The following is a 7306-nucleotide window of genomic DNA, read 5'->3' on the forward strand; positions in this document are numbered from 1 at the left end:
GTTCGACCCTCTCTTATTCAATTAATGTATCATTGAATTTTGAAGGTCATCCGATATTTTGGCTTTCGTACTTTATGCCAAAGACACAATTTGTTTTCTACCAAAGAGTCTCATATATTAGTTTAAATAATAATATTAAAATGTGTAATTATTTATTGTAGATTATAGCGAACAAAAACTTCCAAACTATATACAAATAAAATGTAAGGTTGCGTCTAGATCATAAGAAATCTCTTTAACAAATTGTATAATTCTGATTTTACAGCTTTTTCTCCAAAAAATCTCATAGCAAGAAAACGCCCAAACTTTAAATAATATGAATGTATAGGAAACATGCGTCTTGGAGTGGATGTGCATTGTCACAAGCTTACAAAAATGTTAACCCAATCTTTTGATGTCTGATAAATACCACACTGTGAATTAAATGTGACTTAATTTAGAATCAAATATGCCCGTACATGTGTACATGGCAAACGAAGAGTGCCGAAGTGATGCAACATGAATCTTCTCTAAGTTACTTGGGATTAGTTTGACGCGAGGCTTTTTATTTCTTAAAAGGGTGCCTTGACATTAACAATATGATATCAAAATACACTGATATAGTAGACTAAAGACTGACCCCCCCCCCCCCAACCCGATGACTGAGCTCAATCTTCGCCACTGGGGAACAAACAGGAAAATGCTTAATGTGAATAGGGCCTCATTTTGGAGCTCTCTTTGTTAACAAACGATTGTTCAAGCCTATACAATAACCGACTGATAGAGCATGCAAAGCAAATTTTCGTGAGATCAACACAAAGGCCTTAGGATATCGGAATACCGTCTGTCCTATAATCTAACATATTATTTAGTCTGTCATCCCTCTTGACTCCCAATACACACAAATAATACAATAATACACTTCAATTATTGTGGAATAGCCTGACAACGACTACTGAGAGCCGGCCGTTTATTCAGTATGAATGTTTAACAAACATTTCTTCTCGTTTCCTTCACCGGAAACCGGACCTATCATGGTTCAGGATAAAAAAACCAGAGATAAAACTCAACGAGCATAACAACTCTTGAAAACCTTATTGAAACACAGTCATGTAACACTACATGATACAACGCACTTTTTTGTAAATAAAAGTTGTCTCGTTGAAAGTTCAAGGTAGAATGATTTAATTACACACTAATTCATGCCACGCCTTGGTCTCCGTGGCAGAATTAGCTCGCACACCTGTACGAGCTGCCTATGCAAATTACATTCCATCGGGGCACAGCCCCGGACCCAACATAAGTATGCATTCATTAACGATACAAACAACATTTGTCTGCTATACAATCGTACCGCAGACAAATAATAGTCTGTCTTATAATCTAACATATTATTTCGTCTGTCATTCCTCTTGACTCCCAATACACACAAATAACACAATAATACACTTCAATTATTGTGGAATAGCCTGACAACTACTAGAATTCAAAGAACGGGAGCAAAAGAGAACAGAAGAGAAATGAGCAATCTAAATTTAAGTCATGCCAAATAGACTCCTAGTTAAATATATTTTAACATTGTTTAATAATAATGGCATTTCTATAGCGCCGTTTATCGAGAAATCCTATTTTGAGGCGCATTAATTATTACCCCGGCTTTACTCTTGCTGCCGTATATCACAGAGCTCCAGCATTTCAAAGAACTAATTAATTTACTTCACGTGGGTTTACTATAATGAAATCTGAAAGTTAGTACCCAACTGACAAACGAGTCCAATTTGGACTAAAACCACTATCTTGCTCGTTTAAACTTGTTACCTTGTTTGAATCCAACCGATTCTAAAGTCTTATCATGTTTCAGGAACTTGCCTTTCCCGCTTAATACATATGCGTACAGAACACTGTCATTGAATAATTTAATTCATAACCATGACATTCTAGATCCGAAAACGTTATCTTTCAAGAAAAAGTTGAAATTCGAACAAATGCTCGTTATATTCAAATATGAACAGGCAAACCTGTGTACGAGACAAAACCTCGTTTTCTTTGCCCTTCTTTTGATAATTTTTAAAATCCTGTCCGTAAGGTGAAAACACCATCCATGCCAATAACATGTCATTAAATTCAATTAACACAACTTTTTGTTCCGGCAACACTTTGTTGGTGGTAAATAAAACAGCGACAACAAGAACGAGTGTTAAATCTGCCCTAAACATATTCATCTATTGACAAATAGAAACGAAACATGTATGTATAAATCTACTGCTGTTACAAATCCTCACGAATAATTGAAGATTCCTTGTAAAATAAAACCACACGAATTTCACTACCTACGAATATTTGCGGTCTTCTTTAAACCAGCTCTGTGGAAAAATATTTTTTGTAATTTCTCCCAATCAAAGTTTATGGAATAAATTTGATCACTTACATCCAAATGAATATCATGCAATTTGCGTATCTACGCTCACTTGCGGGTCAATCCAATTTTGTATTGAACATGCATAAAGCACTAATTCAAAGGATTCCTTTTCCAACAATATGTGACTGATGGTGCTGTTTTCCCATCAGCAAACTTAAATTATATTCAATTTTGATAAATCTTTGATTGATTTTCCTTCCACATTAAAACGATATTAGCAATTCTCCTGAAAGAAAAATTATGATTATTTAATCATGTCACATGTTTGAAGTTTAACCCTATTAAGGCTGGGGGGGGGGGCATTATGGCCCCCCCCTCCCTCCACGATTTTTCTGATTGTTCGAGAACGCATATGGATGGCGCATCGCCGCTCGCTGACTTTTTTCTTTAGAGTCTTGCGCATCTTAAAAAAAAATAAAAAAATAAAAAAATCGGACCTACAGTTACAAGGTCACGTGACCTTTTGTCTTTGCATGTCAACCCGAAAATCGCTCATTTTTGTGATTTGTGTACAAAACATATGGAAATTTCATTTTTCCTAAAAATAGATCAAACGTTGGTTATTGGGTCTTGTTTAAAGTTTAGGTGGTTGTTTTGGGAGTCAAAATAGATAAATTGTAGGAAGAAATGAAAAAAAAAAAAAAATAACATACATAAGTTAAAAAAACAATGAAATACATAAGAAATTATCAAAACAAGAGATAACATAAGGAATAAGCTGGCTCTTCCAATTTTTTTTGTCGTATTATTGTTCCGAATGGTCTAATGAATATATGTAGTGAAAAAAAATGCTTAAATATGAATAATATATGATTTATGGGTAAAAATGTGATTTTATGACGTTATTTGCATAAATTACCATAAATATGCAAATGAGTGATTTTTTTCAAAAAATTGAAATTATCATATTGTTCTATACACTTCACTTGACATGCGTGCAAATTTTCGCGGAGATCTGCCGTTTCACGGCCGAGATCTTAAGGGGGGGGCATAATGCCCCCCCCCCCCCCCCCCCGGCCATAGTAAGACTTCAAATAGCCCGGCCTTATTAGGGTTAAGAAAAAATAAAAAAATGCCCAAGACACAAACATGTTCTGAGAATGAACAAAGCAAAAGTTATGCTTATCTTATATTTAGCTGCATGACACTCCGTGCTATTTCTCAAATCTAACAGAAAAAGCCCTTTTCGCAATTTCAAAGACTGAATAACCAATAATTTGTGGTCCAAACTATCGTCAACATTGCCATCATTTGACTTCTCACTGCTCCTTCGCTCGTGCCTCTTCGATCCAAAGCCTATTTGGCTCGAAAGCTCTGGCATCGGCGAGCAACAACTGTCTCATAATATTATGCACTGGTATAACTTGACTGTTTGTTTTCTATGACAAACTCTTATTACCTTTGTTCCAATAAACTGGTCTGAATTGAATTGGCCAGATTTCTTGGAAATACCTTCCTTTGCCACATATATTCTCGTAGAATTTCTACTGGACAATTAAGTACTTCATTTACCATTACTCATCAAGATGGTATTGCGCCTGCGATACTGATCCGACTTTCACTTCTCCGCCAACATATTACGGATAAATATGAGCTTTCAAACACAATGTCAGAAACGAGAATATAAACGAGATCTCTTAAAAATTCAAACATCATCGCAACCTCCGTACTTATTGCATAAATCACTGAAAAAACACTGCGTCCTTCTTGACGACGAGTCTTGGACGTCACTTCTCCCCTTCGCTTCGGCTCCGATGATAGTCAAGCCATGACGATAAGATTCTCAAATCAAACCCTCGCTTCGTCCACCGCTCCATGTACGGCCTTCTTGACTCCTAAACCTGGAGAGTGTAAATGAAAATAACATGGTACAACTAAAAGTCTTCAATGCGACGAGCATAAATCTGCTTCGAGGGCTACCAACATTTCAGTTTTGGCCCTGCATCCTCCTCACCAGAGGGCAATATTTCAAATTCTTCAATACAATGAATAGAACATATCACCATCCCAGATCATGGGCCCAAATGAAGCAGACTTCCAATATGGGACTATATTAGTGAGCCCTTGCTTTTAATATCCGGCACCATCAACAGTTTTGGCAATGAATCGAGATGATGGTACCTACCCACCAATCTCACTCAACTCTGAGAAAAAACATCAATACAACTTGTCCCATTACACCATCTGGAATTAAACTTCCTAGTTCTGGTATTATAATGACAAAAAATAATTATTCTGTCAAACACATGAGTCCCCCACTTCTGATCAAGCCTATGTTACAAGCCTCAATTTACATATGTCAGTCGTCACTGTCTGACGTCCTACTCAATCTATCAACCTGCCTGTACTCACGTCTAGATATCCAAGCCGGATATTTTTTTACATTGTTTTCTTCACAAACAATTCGTATTTCCAAAGCCTTTTCTTGGCAGGATGAGTTACCACTCCATTATATCACGATGTCCACAACATTCTTGTTGTTCGTGTACCAGCGTACACTCTGCCTTTCCAGGCGATGCCCGAACAATACTTGCCGTTCTCACGACGGCTTCGAGCACTCTCCACGAGGAGCTTTGAATCTTCTCAGACTCGGACCAAACTCCCATAAGTTCTATGTTACTATTTAAATTGTCTACACTCAATCTATCAACCTGCTTGTTCTCACGTCTAGATACCCAAGCCGGATCAATTTTTACATCGTTTTCTTCACAAACAATTCGTATTTCCAAAGCCTTTTCTTGGCAGGATGAGTTACCACTCCATTATATCACGATGTCCACAACATTCTTGTTGTCCGTGTACCAGCCTACACTTCGCCCTTCCAGGCGATGCTCGAACAACACTTGCCGTTCTCACGACGGCTTCGGGCACTCTCCACGAGGAGCTTTGAATCTTCTCAGACTCAGACCAAACTCCCATTGAGTTCTGTGTTACTATTTAACTTGTCTACATCTTCCCTGCACAAAACCGAACCCTGCCAGCATATCTCATGTTTACCAAGATAAAAGCATTCCAACTCTTTCTGTTCACACACTTGAACGACTCCATTGTCTTTAATAGACCAGTTCACGGTTATCCACGGATCCTCAAAAAATGAAGAGTTCCCATTTAATACACTTTGAAATAAACACTCCAATAGCGATGGAGGTACTATATAAATGGCCTTTGTGTCCCCTTTTCAAAGAATTCTTCCACCTGTGTATCGTGGAGTGCACTGCTTGTGCATAAAATGAATAATGACTACATCACTTTCATGAACACTATCCAGTATTTTGTCTCCGTGTATTTCACAATTTGGTTTGCAATAACCTTTATCTACTCATGCTCAGACTGCAGCTATGAATTGACACACCGATTATCCAAACACGATGTGCATTGACACTATCTTTCCCACTACCTTCGCTAGAGACCTCACGAGCAAAAAATACCAGACCTTCGATCTTTTAGAAATTATAATGGAATAGAAACCTTAAAATCGTTAATGCGTTTCTTTGCGATCCGCACTCGTTCGTTCAGAAAATCCCAATTTATTCCTAGCCAGGAAGTATTGCCCACTGACATTTTTCTTCAGCAAGAAGAAGACCTAGACATTAGGTTCCTTTAGCACTGAGACGCGTAGAGAATCAGCCCCTTTCCTGCTGTCATGCCCTGCAATTCCGTGTTCAAGAAACATGATTGCATTATGACCATGACCACGCCAATAACTGACAACAAATCTCATCACTTTTAATGGTGAACACATACCCCGAAATGCTTAAAAGTAAAACGTTGAAAGCGTGATACCTTATTTCTCTGAAATCCCAGGCAAAGCCTCACATATGGCTTTCCTCATTGACCATACCAATGTGAAGGTATTAATGCCAACTTCAGGCCGAACGTGAACACATAGTCACCTATTTCATCTCTCACAATTAAACATCTTCATATTTCTCTTTGTATTAATTGAGATTGACGCTCCTTCAATCTCGAACTTATCTGCACTGTCCTTTTTAATCGGACACAGAATTTATTACAAGAAGCCTCTCTTCAACCTCGTTAATTCATTTTCTACTCTTTTAATACCTAAATGACATGTAAAGGGAACTTGTACCCTTTTTCTACTATCACAGACGTATCTATCAGCAATTTTCTTTTTTTCTCCCCCAAAACAATTCCTTCTTCTCTCGTAGTCTCCCTACATGAAACAGGATATGCCAGCTACGAAACTCGTTTCACACTCCAATGCACGGTGATCTTTACTTTCCTTCAACCTCCTCCTCTTATTCAAATACAATCCTTCTTTACCAATTTACCCATCTCTCTCTCGGCAAATTTCGAATGGTCTTTGGCAGAAAGATTATAGGACAAATTAATCCCTAAAGGAGTTGAATGTAAGGGTAATTTGTACCCTTGTTCGATTATATCAGACATAATTATCAACATTTATATATATATCAATACATTTCCCAATATTCCTTCTTAATTTTTTCGTAGTCTCCGACAGGAGGTGTCATTTTGACAGTTACGAAACTCATTTGACTTACTGACTGACTTGACTTAGGTGCATAGGACGGTGTGTCCCCTTGCTCCCCTTCGAGAAATCATGCTCCAGTCTGATCTGTCCTGGGCTCGTTGCTCTGCCTCTTGTGTGGATAATCCCACATCGCATTGAACCTGGTCCTTCCATCTCTTTGGAGGGCGTCCCCGTGGTCTGCGTCCATTAAAGTCATTTTGGAATGCTTGGTATGGTAGGCGGTGATGCGGCATGCGTAAAACATGGCCAAACCATTTCAAGCGACGTTTGGTTATTTCCTCGCATATGGTGCGTGGGACATTCAGTCTCTGCCTGATCGCATCGTTCCTTATCTTGTCCATTAGGTGAACTCCAAGGATGGTCCGGAGACACCTCATTTCAAATACCTCAAGCTT

This window comes from Strongylocentrotus purpuratus, unplaced genomic scaffold, assembly GCF_000002235.5.
Source record: "Strongylocentrotus purpuratus isolate Spur 01 unplaced genomic scaffold, Spur_5.0 spur5_scaffold_1, whole genome shotgun sequence".
NCBI classification, from domain to species: domain Eukaryota; kingdom Metazoa; phylum Echinodermata; class Echinoidea; order Camarodonta; family Strongylocentrotidae; genus Strongylocentrotus; species Strongylocentrotus purpuratus.